Source organism: Bos indicus, chromosome 20 (assembly GCF_029378745.1).
Source record: "Bos indicus isolate NIAB-ARS_2022 breed Sahiwal x Tharparkar chromosome 20, NIAB-ARS_B.indTharparkar_mat_pri_1.0, whole genome shotgun sequence".
Taxonomy (NCBI): Eukaryota; Metazoa; Chordata; class Mammalia; order Artiodactyla; family Bovidae; genus Bos; species Bos indicus.
Genome location: NC_091779.1, coordinates 2,209,601 through 2,226,631, shown reverse-complemented (window position 1 = coordinate 2,226,631; position 17,031 = coordinate 2,209,601). Strand labels below are relative to the sequence as shown.

The 17,031-nt window shown below is 47.3% G+C and overlaps 1 protein-coding gene and 1 long non-coding RNA gene across 3 annotated transcripts in view; one reads left to right on the top strand and one right to left on the bottom strand.

The window, feature by feature from the left end:
* LOC139177973 (uncharacterized) overlaps window positions 1–11,020 on the top strand; it is a 30,831-nt gene extending 19,811 nt beyond the window's left edge. Inside the window, exon 2 of the long non-coding RNA XR_011562381.1 lies at window positions 9,929–11,020. This is a non-coding gene — a long non-coding RNA (uncharacterized lncRNA). The remainder of the gene's footprint in view (window positions 1–9,928) is intronic.
* The window catches only part of KCNIP1 (potassium voltage-gated channel interacting protein 1), a 405,417-nt gene that overhangs the window by 328,270 nt on the left and 60,116 nt on the right, over window positions 1–17,031 (bottom strand). The window lies entirely within an intron of this gene.

Sequence of the window (17,031 nt, the reverse complement as noted above, 5' to 3'; positions counted from 1 at the left end):
GGAGCGGGAGGAAGCTTTGGGGAAGGGGAGAGAAAACATGAGACTCCGTCCTCACGTCCAGAAAGGTATGGAGTCTGTGTGTCCTGCCGGGCCTTGGTGGATGTGATGGTTACTTGCAAGTGTGGACTTGACTGAGATGAGTGATGCCCAGAAACCAGGGAAAGCATCATCTTTGGGTATGTCCGTGAGGGTGTCCCCAGAGGAGGTTGGACAGGGTATTTCACCAGTGTGCCTGCGTATTATCCCATCCCTTAAGCACCTGAATAGAACAAAAAGGTGGAAGCAGGTGAGCTTGCTCTCTCTGCTTTCCCTTCCCCCCAGCCACACCTCCGTGCATGTGTGTCTTAGTTCCCCAACCAGGGATCGAACCTGTGCTTCACTGCCGTGGAATCACGGTGTCCTAATCCCTGGACCACCAGGGAAATCCCTTGCTCGCTCTGCTTAAGCTGGAGTATCTATCTTTTCCTGCCTTTGGACATTAGTACTCTTGGTTCTTGGGCTTTCAGAGTCAGACTGAAACTAACCCCACTGACCCCTTGATTCTAGGACCTTAGGACTCGGGTTAAATCACACCACCAGCTTCCCTGGTTCTCCAGCTCAAGGATGGCAGATCATGGGCCTTCTTGGCCTCCATAATCATGTGAGCCAATCTCTAGGATAAATTTCCTCTTGTGTCTCTCTCTATATATCCTATTGGTTCTTTATCTCTGGAGAATCCTGACCAACATAGTGGGAGGGCCTGGCTCCCTACGGACCAGGTTCACGGAGCCCAGTTTCAACAGAGACTTGGAGTCTCATGGACCCCAAATACTCAGACTTTCAGGGCCCATGGGGATTTGGAGTGGAGCCCTTTTTTTTTGCTTTTCCAGCCCCATCTAAACTCTCCCAGATTCTTGCCAGAGAAAGGGGAGTGCAAATAATGAGAGAGGAGGTTCCGCACCTGCCCAGAAGCTGAGACTTTCAAGAACAAACAACAAACAAATGCAGGAATGGATGACAAGCAGACGGGCTGTCCTTTCTCCCACTGTGGATTGTGAGGACCAGACTCGATTCGCGTACGCTCCTCACTCGCTCAGCAAACAGTCAAGGAGTAAATGGAGAGGCAGCAGCGAGCAGCAAGGCCGGCTGGTCTCTGTCGAGCTTGTAAACTTTAATGCTCGCTTCGATACACAACCCAATGGTCTGTGAAACGAGGTCGCTTCCAGCGGCTCCCTTAATTGGAATCAGTTTCTCTGACTCAGAGGCCGAGGCTGAATGCGCTTGGTCAGCATCTGCTGAGGGAGCAGACGACAGGGAAGCTGTGCTGTAGGAGCGGGGTTGCGGGCTCCTTTTCCTCCCCTCCACCAGGGCGTCAGGATCCTGTCTGGATGTTCTCAGCTGCAGGAGGAAGATGGTCAGTGAGCAATCCTGGGAACCAGGAGGCAGCTGGCCCCCTTCCCGTGGGGACTAGTGAAGGGGTCAGTTAAAGGAAGGGCTGTGATCCAGTAATAACACAACAGCAGCAACTGCACCATTAACAGCTACAGCTCCTATTCCTGGGTCACTTTTCATTAACCAGGAAAGTGCACTTCATGTCACAAATTCCCCACAACAACTCTTTGCAAGCTCCATCATGCACTGGTTCCCGACAGGAGGGTGGTGCTGCCCAGGTGAGCCCTTGCTCTTGGCTGAGCGCTTGACTCAGGCACAGGACTACAAAGGGGCATCCCTCACAGGACTTTATAGTCCTCGGAGGAAAGTGTTTGGAAAGCCCTGAAGCACCTAATAATGCTGCCTTGTGTGAGCTGCAAGGGATACAATAGATGCCAAGAATGCAACAATGTAATAATCTTCAGGAGGAATACAGCCAAAGAGAGGTCAAATGAACTGGGCTTCCAGGGATGTGTAAGAGTTTGCCAACTGGAAGGAGAGGGAAAGGGATGTTGGGCAAATAGAACAACTTGAACAAAAATCATAGAAGCATTGGGGGAATAATAATCACTTCCATGTGCTCTTACCTATGCTATAAGAACATATGTATTGGAGGGAGAAGAATAAGGAAGAGAGATTAGTCTGGAGTTGGACTGTGACCAACCTCTGATGCTATGCCCTGAAGTTGGATTTTATCCTAGAGACCCTAGGGGCTCACTGAAGGGTGAGCCAGGTTTTAGCCAGGAGAGTGACATATGTAGTCCAGCTCTGTGTTTTAAAATGTTCCTTCTGGTGGCTGGTGTGGAGTATGGGCTGCTGAAGAAAGATGCATGAGGCAGGACCCGAACAAGGAGGGAAGTTGGCAGGAAACCACCTTGGGATCAACGGAAGGCCCTTCCTAACGCTGCAAGCTGCACAGGACAGGAAAGGGTGGCGTCCAGAACACCAAGCTCCTCCTCAGCGGAGGCCCCAGGCAGAGGGCAGTCCTCTTTCATTGCCTTCTCATCCTGAGATGCCATAACCAAGCGGGTGATGTAAGGACCTCTGTGGCTCAGATACAGCAGAGAGGATCCCTCACGCATCCTTCCCCACTGCTCCTGCCTTGTCGCCTGAGCCCCTCGGGCCAGTCCCTGCCCCCTTGCTGGCACAGTCTAGCTCCAACGGTAGTGCCAGCAAACCCCTTCCCCCAAATCACTTTCCCACACCCTTAGCAGGGGCACAGGACCAAAGTCTGATGAAGGGGAAACTAAGAAGAGGAAATATTGGGTTGGCCAAAAAGTTGGTTCGAGTTTGTCCATAAGATAGTATGAAAAAACCCAAATGAACTTTTTGGCCAACCCGATCTTTTCCTCCCCATATTTAGGGGGCGAAGTTGAGGGTGGCGAGGAGGAGACCTGGGGGGCTGGCACAGAGGGAGTCTCTTGCATCCCTGTCTGCCCTGGCCGGGAACTCAGGGGGCTTGGGTCCACGGTCCCGAACCGGGCAGGCCTTCCCTTCCAGATGCCACGGGGTAGGCCGTGCTGGTTTGGGGCCAGGCCTCACCAGGTACAGGCTGTGTGAGCCTGAGAAGTCCCTGCCCCTCGGCGCCTTTCTCGAAACTGGGGAAATAACGCCCACCAACCTCGTGAGGCAGTGGAGAGGATTCACTGAGGAGGTTGCTGCTAATGGTCCTCAGGTCCAGGCTCAGGAAGAGGGTGGCTGTGAGCCCCTAGCACCCGGCCTGGGGGCTCTCCCAGCCTTGGGAGGCTGCAGAAGGGGTTCAGAGTGCAGGAGTCCTGGCTTACAGTCCTAATGGCCCAGAAGTATGTGTCCTAGAGTGACTCTCAGCCCCTCAGTAAGTACATAGCCTTGGGGAGAAAGGCGTTTTGCTTCTTCTTTGCAGGTAAACCCAGGGAAACTGTGGGGAGCCACTGCCTGCCCCCACCCACCTCTGCAGCAGGAGGCTCAGGACCGCTGACCGCAGTCAGCTGTCACCTTCCTCCCCTCCCTGTGGAGGTGGCCTCACCATCCCTACAAGGCTGCAGACGGGATGGCTTCTTTCCAGGTCCTCCTCCCAGGGTCAAATCATTGCTTTCTTTTATACAAGGCTGGCTGCTAGAGAGACCAGCTCTCAGCTCAATCCTCTTCCCACCTTCCTGGAAGCCCGAGAGAAGATGCCTCCCACAAGTTCTCTCTTGGCTCCTGCAGCAGAAATCCAGACCGTGTGTGAAGTGTTTGTTTGGGTAAGTCAGGCGGTGCTAATCTGAACTGCCATTTACTGAGGGTATGTGTGTGCAGATGGTGTGTCAAAAACCGTATGTGTACGTTTTCCTCCGTGCACAGGGCGCCTCCAGGGCTAGATGCAATTCATAGCTCCGTTTTACAGATTAGTAAACTGAGCCTCAGTGGGGTAATTGACTTCACTGTGTTCCTGCATCAACTCCCTGCAGTAGGCAAAACAAAAGAAGATGAGACTCTCTAATTGATCTGGAAAATCAAACAAATAGGACACGTGTTATTAACAGAGTTTTTCAGGGGCTGCACAGCCGCCTCACTGGCTGGTGTGTGTGTTGGGGTGGGTGGTGGTGACAGTAGCTTTTCATTCACAAGGTGTTAACAAACCCCTTGTCAAGCATGCTAGGCCCTGAGGATGAGGAGACCGGAAACGAACGGAACAGTCCTGACCCTGGGAGAGTTCTGCGTCAGTCAGTGCAAGAAAGAGCAGCCCCCTGGATGTTTCGTGGAGGAAAGGACTTACTGAAAGGAAACAAGGTGCTGTGAAGTTACCTGAATTCGATCCCTGGGTTGGGAAATCCCCTGGAGAAGGGACTGGCTACCCACTCCAGTATTCTTGCCTGGTGAATTGCATGGATGGAGGAGCCTGGCGAGCTACACAGTCCAAGGGGTCGCAGAGTCAGACACAACTGAGCGACTAACACACACTTGAAATTACTAGAGGGGCTGGAGAAGTGACCTCCGGGGTTGACCTCCAGAACACTGCACAACTGAGCAGCCAGGGGCCATGCTGGGACGGCCACTGCCAGCAGCAGCCTCCCCTGTAGAGGACAGGACACGTGCAGGAGGAAGGACAGAGTTTAAACCAACTTGGGGGCCATGGCCGAGTTTTTCTCCAGCCAGAATGGGGTGTCGGAAGCCTTACCAGCACCAGCAAGGCCTCCTGTTCTATTTTCTCTTCAGACTCAGCCTACAGACAAGAAAAAAAAAAAAAAGGCAAAAAGGCAAAATGGTTGTCTGAGGAGGCCTTACAAATAGCTGAGAAAAGAAGAGAAGTGAAAAGCAAAGGAGAAAAGGAAAGATATACCCATTTGAATGCAGAGTTCCAAACAATAGCAAGGAGAGATAAGAAAGCCTTCCTCAGAAAAATAGAGGAAAACAATAGAATGGGAAAGACTAGAGATGTCTTAAAGAAAATTAGAGATACAAAGGGAATATTTCATGCAAAGATGGGCTCAATAAAGGACAGAAATGGTATAGACCTAACAGAAGCAGAAGATATTAAGAAGAGGTGGCAAGAATACACAGAAGAACTGTACAAAAAAGATATTCATGACCCAGATAATCACGATCGTGTGATCATTCACCTAGAGCCAGACATCCTGGAATGTGAAGTCAAGTGGGCCTTAGGAAGCATCACTAGGAACAAAGCTAGTGGAGGTGATGGAATTCCAGTTGAGCTATTTCAAATCCTAGAAGATGATGCTGTGAAAGTGCTGCGCTCAATATGCCAGCAAAGTTGGAAAACTCAGCAGTGGTCACAGGACTGGAAAAGGTCAGTTTTCATTCCAATCCCTAAGAAAGGCAATGCCAAAGAATGTTCAAACTACCGCACAATTGCACTCATCTCACACGCTAGTAAAGTAATGCTCAAAATTCTCCAAGCCAGGCTTCAACAGTACATGAACCGTGAACTTCCAGATGTTCAAGCTGAATTTAGAAAAGGCAGACAACCAGAGATCAAATTGCCAACATCTATTGGATCATCAAAAAGCAAGAGAGTTTCAGAAAAACATCAGCTTTATTGACTATGCCAAAGCCTTTGACTGTGTGGATCACAACAAACCGTGGAAAATTCTGAAAGAGATGGGCATTCCAGACCACCTGATCTGCCTCTTGAGAAATCTGTATGCAGGTCAAGAAGCAACAATTAGAACTGGACATGGAACAACAGACTGGTTCCAAATAGGGAAAGGAGTACATCAAGGCTGTATATTGTCAGCCTGCTTGTTTAGCTTATATGCAGAATACATCATGAGAAATGCCGGACTGAATGAACCACAAGCTGTAATCAAGATTGCCAGAAGAAACATCAATAACCTCAGACATGTAGATGATACCACCCTTATGGCAGGAAGCAAAGAGGAACTGATGAGCCTCTTGATGAAACTGAAAGAGGAGAGTGAAAAAGCTGGCTTAAAATTCAACATTCAAAAAACTAAGATCATGGCATCTGGTCCCATCACTCCATGGCAAATAGATGGGGAAACAGTAGAAACAGTGTCAGACTTTATCTTTTTGGGCTCCAAAATCACTGCAGATGGTGACTACAGCCATGAAATTAAAAGACACTTGCTCCTTGGAAGAAAAGCTGTGATGAACCTAAACAGCATGTTAAAAAGCTGAGACATTACTTTGCTGACAAAGGTCCATCTAGTGAAAGCTGTGATTTTTCCAGTAGGCATGTACATATGTGAGAGTTGGACCATAAAGAAGGCTGAGCACCAAAGAACTGATGCTTTTGAACTGTGGTGCTGGAGAAGACTCTTGAGAGTCCCTTGGACTGCAAGGAGATCCAACCAGTCCATTCTGAAGGAGATCAGCCCTGGGTGTTCATTGGAAGGAATGATGCTAAAGCTGAAACTCCAATACTTTGGCCATCTCACATGAAGAGTTGACTCATTGGAAAAGACTCTGATGCTGGGAGGGATTGGGGGCAGGAGGAGAAGGCGCCGACAGAGGATGAGATGGCTGGATGGCATCACTGACTCAATGGACATGAGTTTGGATGAAGTCCAGGAGTTGGTGATGGACAGGGAGGCCTGGCGTGCTGCAGTCCATGAGGTCGCAAAGAGTCGGACACGACTGAGCGACTAAACTGAACTGAACTGAACAGACTGGAGAGGCATGGATTTAGGGGACACTGGTTTTCTCTCCTCCCTCAGAATGCACGTGTGTGTGTGCTCAGTTGCTTCAGTCGTGTCTGACTCTTTGCAACCCCATGGACTGTATAGCCAACCAGGCTCCTCTGTCCATGGGATGCTCCGGGCAAGACTACTGGAGTGGGTTGCCATTTTCTTCTCCAGGGGATCTTCCCAACCCAGGGATCAAACCTGGGTCTCCCTCATAGCAGGCAGATTCTTTACTGCCTGAACCACCAGGGAGGCTTTTAAATGGGAGAGTAGCAGGACTTGACTTGCAATTTTATTTTTCTTTTTAAGCTACTCACTTACTTGGCTGTGCGGCCCTTAGTGCAGCAAGCAGGGTCTCCGGTCTTCGTTGTGGCATGACGGATCTCTAGTTGCACCGTGTGGGGTCTAGTTCCCTGCTGGGGGACCAAACCCAGGTGCCCTGCATTGGCAGCGTGGAGTCTTAGCCACTGGATCACTGGGAAAGTCCCTGATTTACACTTTTAAAAGATGCCTCTGGCTACTGGGTGAATGATGGATTGAGGTGGGCAAGAATGAAGGCAGGGAGGCCCGGAGGAGGCTGGAAGAGTGAACAGGGGGAAGGGGATGGAGATGTGGTGTAGGGTACTGGCCCAGGATGTGGAGCTCAGATCAGGCTCTTTCTTCTCCCATCCCCCAGCCTCAGCCCAAAGAATTCCCCACTTCTCTGAGTCCTGTTCTGGCCTTTGTGGGTCTCATCATTGCCAAAAACCATGAGTTGTGTGGAGACGAGGAGGGGAAGTGATGTGTCCTGTGTTTTCAGACAGCCTGGTGTGATGAGCCAAGGTTCTGATAGATCTGGGCTCAAAGACAGGCTCTGTTACTGACTATGGAAGCTTGGAGGTTATTTCCATTGGCCTCAGTATTCACATCTGTAAAATGGGAATAGTAATGCCATCTCGTGAAAATGCCAGCCCAACACTACACTTGCAACGCAAGCCCTCTGTTAATGCCTGCCTCTCATTCCCTATTCTCCCATTCATGTTCCTGCTACCCCCGTACATGAGTAGGAAGGAGGGAACCCAAAGAGCCTTTCTGAAAAGTACCGCTGTAATAAAAATGTCAACCACAGAAGAAAAGGAGCCGGTGCCGCTCTGATGGTGGTGACGGCGATGAATGATTTATGTCCAGCGTGATGGTTACATAGGCAGCTGTTACATTTTAAAAGCATCATGCAAACAATATGAAACATTTATTTAAGTGGTTCTACACTATGGGGAATTTGATTTAATCAGCTTTTATTTCTGTTCTCATTAGAATGAAGGCTGGCAACTCTAGTAGACAGCCCTACCTCCATGCGGTAGCTTCCAGCTATTGAAGGCAAATATTTTTCCTGTGCCATGATCAAACATTTATTCAGCACCCGGCTCCCCATCTGGCCCGCAGACAGGAGGGGAGGTGCAGTGAATTCACGCCACGGAAGTCTCACACAGAGTGAAGCAAGGAGCATCCCCACATCTAACAGAATTAATAAACCGTTTGAAGAGCCCTTTGGAGAATAAAAATGTGCTCCGATTCCTAACATTTGTCTGAAGTGCTGGGAGCTGTAGGCAAGTGATCTGAGGATTCTCAAGGTGGATTTTTAATTTCTGCTATTCCAGGGTGAGGGGAATGTTTTATTTTTGCTTTTAATTCTAAGATCATCACAACTCACAAACCATGAAAGATGTAAGAGGACCCTGTGAATACGATGTGATTTACTTGAAATTCTACCACAATTTTTTGAATGATGTAACCAAATTTAAGATAGGGGTTCTCCTGGGGAGAGCTTGCTGCTGCTGCTGCTGCTAAGTTGCTTCAGTCGTGTCCGACTCTGTGTGACCCCATAGCTGGCATCCCACTAGGCTCCTCTGTCCCTGGGATTCTCCAGGCAAGAACACTGGAGTGGGTTGCCATTTCCTTCTCCAATGCATGAAAGTGAAAAGTGAAAGTGAAGTCGCTCAGTCATGCCCGACTCTTGGCAACCCCATGGCCTGGAGCCTACCAGGCTCCTCCATCCATGGGATTTTCCAGGCAAAAGCACTGGAGTGGGGTGCCATTGCCTCCTCCAGGGGAGAGCTTAGGGAATGGTATAAAAGGGTTTTTTGTTGTTGTTGTTGTTTTTCACTGCATTGACAATATTTTATTTCTTAGGGTGGTGAATATCATGAATATTTTATAAAAGTCTGTAGATCTTTTTGTATGTCTTAAATAGTGCATAACACAAATGGAAAAAGGAAAAGAAAGTCACTGGATGTTAGAGTCAAAAGACCAGAATCCCCATGCTGGCTCTGCCGTTACCTTCGTGAATCTTAAACTTGCCTCCCGCTTTTTCTGGGCCCCAATTTTCCCTATCTATATAAAAGTAAAATTGGACTAGAGTCGTGTTTCTGAAATCATTTTCCCTGGAAAACTTCCCAATAATGTCTCTTCAAAATAAAGGGTTCCATAGTTAAATAAGTCTGGGAAATGCTCTCTGTCCTCTGGGAAAATCATAGAACGTTAAAGGTTCTGAAAAGTCCTATGGCAAGGAAATCTGCTTTGTTAAATATCTATTAATATCACAAGGTACTAGCATTCTGTAAAAAAATCTTTGGGGCTGGTTACTCTGAATTATCTCAAAGACTCCTTTTAATTCTAGATTCTTTAAGTAAAAAATTTAGGCCAATTTTTTGTCTCTGAACAGGACAATCTCTAGCCATCCCTGAGACAAACAAGACATCCCAGCCCACCGTTTTCCTCTAGGTTTTCCAGGTAGCATCCTTCCTTCCTGCTCCAAGTTCCCCTTTTCTGTACCCGGGCTCATGAGTGAGTGAAGTCGCTCAGTCGTGTCCGACTCTTTGCGACCCCGTGGACTGTGGCCTACCAGGCTCTTCCATCCATGGGATTTTCCAGGCAAGAATACTGGAGTGGGTTGCCATTTCCTTCTCCAGAAGATCTTCCCGACCCAGGGATTGAACCCAGGTCTCCCGCATTGTAGGCAGACGCTTTACGGTCTGAGCCACCAGGGAAGTCCTGGGCTCATACCCTCCCATTTTTGGGAAACTCTTCCTGAGTCAATCATTGTAATTCTTAGATGTCTGTCTTTCTTTTCTCTTTGACTCCCCACCCCAGAAGTTTAAATTATCCAAACTGTTCGTTGGTTAGTGTGAGATAATAAACCTGAGGATCAGAGAGGTTGTGTGACTGAGATAGGTCACACAACCACAGAGCTGGTGAAGGATGAGATTCGAATCGACTTCTCTCCTCATTGTTCTTACTCTTCTTTGCTTTATATCCAATTTATTAATACGTTCTGTCCCATGCTGCAATTTAAGCACATATGTTCTTGTATATTATCAAGATGCTGTTTCTTTTTCTTGCTATTGTTTATCTAGAATGGTTTGCGCATCTCTCCTGTGAAGATTGTATCTTCTTAAAGGTGGAAGCAACATCTCTGCACAAAATCCAGCGGTATCCTGAGGATGCTGAAAACTCTGTCACTGCCGAGTCAGAGAAAGCGCCACCGGCTTCTTACTCTCCTTGCCAAGTAGCCCCATCTCCAGACACTCCTCTCCTGCGTGATACAGTCACATCATTCTGTTCACATAAAGCCGTGTTTAAAATTCCCCTTCAATTGTGGGGTAAGGCGGGAGTCTAGAATCATGTCAACCCACATCACAGATTCTTGATCAATTATTCACATTGGATAAAAAAATCTTGGTTAACTGGAATCCTCAAATAACCACACCCAATTTGAGTGAGAAAGGTAACATTCGGAAGAAACCAAGTTTTCACCAAAGATTAAAAGAGAAACTAGGGGGAAGCCTGGCACATAATTACCATACAGTGAAACTGGATGTGAAAGAAGGAAATCTGACTTTGTGAAGGGTTATTTTAAACAGTCATTCTGAAAAACTACCATTTTCTATTAAATCCTATGTGACTAGAAAACAAGAACAAACCATGGCCAAGATCACTGATAGCATGGAGACTTGAGTTTCCTCTGTGGCTGTGCATCTTCCTGGGACCAACATGGCGACAGTCTCCACCTCAGGAAGTTTTCCTTTCTGGGGAGTGAACTCTGGCATGGACAGGGAGGCCTGGCGTGCTGCGATTCAGGGGATCGCAAAGAGTCGGACACGACTGAGCGACTGAACTGAACTGAACCCCAAGGCAAATCGTGCGGCTCCACTGGATGCCCTGTTTTGTTCTGGGCGGTTTCCGGGAGAGACCCGCGTGTCCACTAGATGGCAGTGTGTCTGCGCCCTGCTCTCACCTGCCCTATCCCTCAGACCCAGCTGCTCCGTCCAAGTGGCAGCTACCAGACACTTGCGGTTGAGACATGCTGAAAGGCTAATGCCTTTGATTTCAAGGTCCTAATGGCAGAAAGTAATATATCTTATGAGTAACTGTTTTCTATTGACTGCAGTTGAATGAGACAATTAGGGATATATTTGGTTAAATAAATATACTGTTAAACCATTTCACTTCTTGCTGTTTACTTTCTAATGTGGCTACTAGAAACTTTAAGATGATATATATAGTCTCATTAAATTTCTGTTGCCAGAGAAGAGAGAAAAAAGTAGAGGGGAGGGTGGCAATGGGCTAATTGGGTAGAACCAGCACAAGGTCCTCGGCAAACTAAGGACTCTGGAAAACGACCACTTGGCTTGAACTGGTGCTCCCTTAGTAAATTTGGGTGCATTTAAGCTTTGCAGATGGACATAAGAATGTTACCTACTCATGTGGATGCTGACAGGGTTTGCTGAAGTATAATCGGAAGTCATGGTTTGCTCGGGCCTGCATCCCAATGCAGTTATTAATAGCATCCCTTCCATTTCAGAATTGTCCCAATTACAGCAGTAAATTATATGGTCTCTCTAATTAAAAGAGGTCATGTGTAATTGCTCCCTCACATGGTATAAGTGCATAATTTTATATATAAAAGAATCAAGTAACTCACATATGCAAGATGACTGCTTTCTTTTCTAAGTGACATGATGTGAAAGTTGCTCAGACGTGTCTGGCTCTTTGCGACCCCATGGACCATAGTCCGTGGAATTCTCCAGGCCAGAAAACTGGAGCAAATTATAGTGATGGAGACCAGATCAGTAGTTGCTAGAGCGAGTAGTTGCTAGAGTAGAGTGTTTGTCTGTGAAGCAATTACATGAGGGACTTTATTGGGGTTCCCTTCTCCAGGGCATCTTCCCAACCCAGGGATCGAGCCCAGGTCTCCCACATGGCAGGCAGATTCTTTGCCAGCTAAGCCACCATAATTTCATGCAATTTCTGACTCTGAGCCAAACTTTTGCTTGAAGAAAAAAAATTCAGGTTAATAACTTTCAGGTAAATTCAGTCATTTCAGAATTATGTTCAAATCCATCTACTTCCTTGTCCCAAGGGTAACATGTAAGTTGGGGAGGTCATGCAGATGACGGCAATGGGCTGGTGGGGGAGAGTGGGGTGCTGGTCATTTAATTGCTTTCTCCAGCCAACTTTGTTCCTTTACCTGTCTGGTCACTGCTTAAATAGCCGGCAGTATCATGGCCCTGCCTCGGTCCGTAGCTCCTCATCTGATGTGGAACCTCCACATCTCTCCAAGACCTCTGTGTCCACTCTCCTGAGGACTGGCCGTGATTTACCTTTGCAGACGTTGGCGCTGGGGGCTGCCTCTGCTGTCCTGTCCTGATGACATCTCCCTTCCTTCCTTTTACACTGTAGAATGGGAAGGTCCATTTATTCGGCAACCACACAGATTTTGAACGGGCTCTGACCAAGACCTTTGGCTGAGCTCATGGGATACAAAGACAAGTGAAAATGGCCACCGGTCTCAAGGAGAGCAGTCTCAATCAAGACATTCATCCTAATGACTGCTGAAAGATGATCTCTTCCAAGAGAGACACACATACACGGGACTATGGGATGAGGAAGGAGGAACTGGTTCTTTGTAGGAAAGAACACCAGGGCTGGGGACTGTGTTTGAGGGACACCTGGGAAGGTGGAGGGCAGTGATCCAGCGGAGCATCCAGTGTGAGCAAAGCCTTGCCTTCTTATGTAGACTCAGTGATTCAGCAAAGAGTAGTCCATCCATACAATGGAATATCAGTCCAAAATAAAAAAAGGAATGCAGTTTATACATGCAACAACTTGGGTAAATCTCAAAGGCTTTATGCTGAGTGAAAGAGCCAGTTTCAAAACATTCTATATCATTTCCTTTATATGACATTATTGAACAGATGAAACTATAGTAATGGAGAACAGTTCAGTAGTTGCTAGAGGTTTGGTATGAGGAGAGGGTGTGTCTGTGAAGCAATTACATGAGGAACTTTACTAGGGTTATGGAATCCTTTTGAATCCTGACAGGGCATAGTTACACAAATTAATACGTGTGCTAGAATTCATAGAACTGAATGCCAAAAAGTAAATTTTACTGTAGAATATAAAATAAATATTGCATAAAATTAAAAAAAAAAAGACTCAGTGGTTCAGTTTGATGGGAGGGAAGACTGTTAATGAGGGTGTGTGCATGTGTGTGAGAGAAATCCAGCTCTGGGTGGAAGGCTGAGGTGTTTGGTTTTGGTCTCACTGGGCTGAGTAGGGGAGTATATGGGATCTGAGCTGTATTTCAAGTACCCTTTGCCAGAAGTCACACGTAACACAGGTCAAAGACAGATGGGAGGCGAGAGAGGCAGCAGGCGAGGCGGCCCAGAGGGAGGCCTGGAGGGGCGAGGGGGCTGGGGGACTGGTGTGAGGGGGTTGTTTGGGAAAGACAGTGGCTGAAGTTGATTTCCTAAGCTTTGGACTTCAGGATGTCAAACAGAAAAGTTAGAAAGGCAAACAGAGATACTTTTGAGGTTTGCAGTGAGTCAATAGTAAAGGGATGCTGCCCATGGAAAGGGAGAGAGAACTTAGTTTAAGAATAGATTAAGAAGTTGGGTGGCAGGATGAATTTTCTGAGTTCCCTGGTTGTCCAGATGAAGATGTCTGATGGGCAAGACCAGATCTCAGGAGGCAAGGTCATGCTGGACAGATATCGGGAGCCATTTATTGCGGGGAATCGGGATGAAGGAAGGGCGGCACTGGTGGTAAAGAATCTCCCTGCCAGTGCAGGAGACGCAAGACACTCGGGCTTGATCCCTGGGCCAGGAAGACCCCCTGGAGGAAGGCACAGCAACCCACTCTAGTATTCTTGCCGGGAGAGTCCCATGGTGGGCTATGGTCCATAGGGTCCCAAAGAGTTGGTCGCAACTGAAGCGACTTAGCAAGCACTCAAAGCACAGGATGGATGACAGGGATAAAGAGTGAAATAAGGTAAGAATGTCAGCCAGATTCTCAACAGGAAACAGATGCTTCACTAAATTTGAGTAATTTGAGGAGGGTTTATTCACGAAAGGACTAACAACAAAGGCATCAGTGGGGTGTGTTTTAACACAAGGGAGGCTTCAGGACTTTGCTGCCTGCACTGCGACAGGGAGGTCACCAGAACCCAGAACACAGAGGCTGTGTGGAGCCAGACACCCTGAAAGTGACCTCCTGTCTGGGTGACCTCATGCTCTCCCCCACTCTGACCACCTGAGTCGTCTTCCCATTGGCTGAGAGTGGACCCTGGGAGACAAACGGAGGTTCTAGCAAAGCAACTACAGCCCTTCTTGTTGGGGATGAGGTTCACTAATTCCACAGGAGAGCATGACTTCTGTCTGTTTATTCTTTTATTCAATAACTTTTATTGGGTTTCTTTCTTATTACAAATGTAGCACATGTTCACTGTTGGAAAATTAGAAACTATAGACCAGCAAAAAGAAGAAATTAAAAATCATTAGGAGTCTGCTGCACAGACAAAAGCTGCTAACAAAAGTGCACTTTTTTCTGGATTTTTCTGTTAAAATATAGAGTGTAGAGGTCTTTCTAGGTTGGTGCATATGAATAGGTGTCATTTTGAGCAGTTTCTTTTACATGGAGACACCACAATTTACTTAAATAATCCCTCTTAGTGGAGATATGGGTTGTGTTCTACATTCTAAATAATACTGCATTTCTGTAGCTAAATATTTATACCTCTTTAAGCTCAGTTCCTAGAAGCAGAACTGCTGAGGCAAAAAGTATATTCATTTGAAAAGATGTTGTGACATATTTTGGCATTAAATTTAAAAAAGAGAATACAATGTAAGGGTTAGAATGTGGATGTTTTTGGCCAAACCTGGCTTAGCATCCTTAATGAATCTAGGCAAATGACTTAACCTCTTTGGGCCTCAGTTTCCTCATCTGTAAAGTGGGGATGATGATATTAGTGTGATCCTTTTGTGTTTGCTGTGAGGATTCAGTGAGTTATTCAGAGTGATGTGTTTAGAACAGAGCCTAGGGCCTGGTAAGTATTCCAAACAAAGTTAATTGTTATTATTTTTAGGAGCTATTAAGTGGTTCATTAAATGCATAAATGTAGCTGTTTTATTTTTTAATATTTATTTCTATTAATTTATTTATGTGGCTGCAATTGATCTTGTCTGTGGCTTGAGAACTCTTAGTTGCAGCATCTGGGATCTAGTTCCTTGACCAAGAATTGAACACCAGGCCCCCTGCATTGCAAGCACGGAGTCTCAGCCTTTGGACCACCAAGGAAGTTCTAAATGCAGTTCTTTTTCCTTAAAGACTTTCAATACTAGACCAGCCATAGTGTTGTGGTACAAAGTCAGGCAGGCAGCTCTGACAAGATAGAACTGACATAACCCAAGAGCTCTAGGGGCTTCCCAGGTAGCTTAGGGATAAAAAAAAAAAAAAAAAAAAAGTTGGCCTGCAATGTAGGAGATGCAGGAGATGTGGATTCGAATCCCTGGGTGGGGAAGGTTCCCTGGAGGAGGAAACTCTGCTTCAGTATTCTTGCCTGGGAAATCCTGTGGACAGAGGAACCTGGCGGGCTACAGTCCATGGGGCGTGGGACTGCAAATGGGCGGGCCCAACTGACAGAGCATGCACACACACACATCTCTCTCTCTCTCTCACACACACACACACACACACACGTAGATGACTAAGGAAGGGCAGGTCCAAGCAAGTTCAAGGCCAGCTTTGACTGAGAGCAGAGTGACCCAAGCATCTTTGCCACCCAGACAGAAGGACTCTCCCGCTGTGAGAGGTGACTCAGGAACCACGTCGGCTTTTGCTTCAGCCTCAAGAGTTCAGAGTAGATTTAAGAATCCTCCCCAACCTGCTCATGGTGAGGCTGGAGGACAAGGAGAGGGGAGAAGTTGCTACAAGGCCAGGGACAGACTTTGGGGGCACTCAGGGGGTCTCCGAGGGTTTGCTGTCCCTTTAAAAATGAAGTCTTCACTTCTCATCCTGGTCTCCAGGGCCTCTTAATCAGGATAGTTTGGCTCTTGGCCCCTCTCCTCTTACCCGCTTCTTCCTTTCCTTTCTATCAACCTTCCCCATGCCAAACCCATTCCTGCCTACCAGCTTGGTAATGTCTATTCCCTCTGCCTGGAATTCTCCTCCTCTATCTTCCCATGCCTGGCAACCTCATGTCATAGAGAGATCACCTCCAAAGACAGTCTTCCCTGATCACTTCCTCCTTGCCTTCATCCATTCACTACAATTTATTAAGAGCTCACTAAGTGTCAGGCACTCCTGGGCCCTGGGATGGAGAGCAAGGCAATAGAACAGGCCCCTGATGGAGCTCACATTCCAGTGGGGACAGGCAGACAGCAAACAGACATCTGTGCCAGGAAATTACAGAGAGACAAGGGTTCTGCAGAGAGATGGGGCCTGGTGGTGAGAAGTGAGCCCTGATGCTGGGGTTGGACCATGTGGTCAGAGGCCCCCGAGAAGGTGACATTAACGCTGAGATTGCTCAAAAGAAACCAGTCATGTTCCTGAGGAGACAAAAGCAGTAGTCTCTGATCTGGGAAATTTTGTCCCCCAGATGCTGGGAAAGATTTAGGGCAGGAGGAGAAGGGGGCCACAGAGGATGAGATGGTTGGATGGCATCACAGACTCAATGAACATGCATTTGAACAAACCCAGGAGATAGTGAAGGACAGGAAAGCCTGGCGTGCTGTAGTCCATAAGGTTGCAAAGAGTCAGACACGACTTAGTGACTGAACAAAAACGGGATCACTTGGCAATGTCTGGGAATATTTTTGGTTGTCACGATTTGGTATTGTTACTGCGGGTAGCTACCTAGTAGGTATGCATGAGAGGCTACCTAGTAGGTATGCACAAGGCATAGGATAGGCCCCACGAGAAAGAATGATCTCAACCCAAATATCACAGAGCTGAGGGTCACACAAGGCACAGGTCAGGCCCCCACGAGAAAGAATGATCTCAGCCCAAATATCACAGAGCTGAGGTCGAGAATCCTGGGCTATAAGATTAGGGATCCAAGGATGAGGAGCATCTGAGGGGAAATATGAGGGAGACACAGATAATGAATGACCAAGCAAATGCAGAGGTGGAATAATTCCCTCCATCCAGCCCATCCCCTCACTCAGAAAACCAATTAACA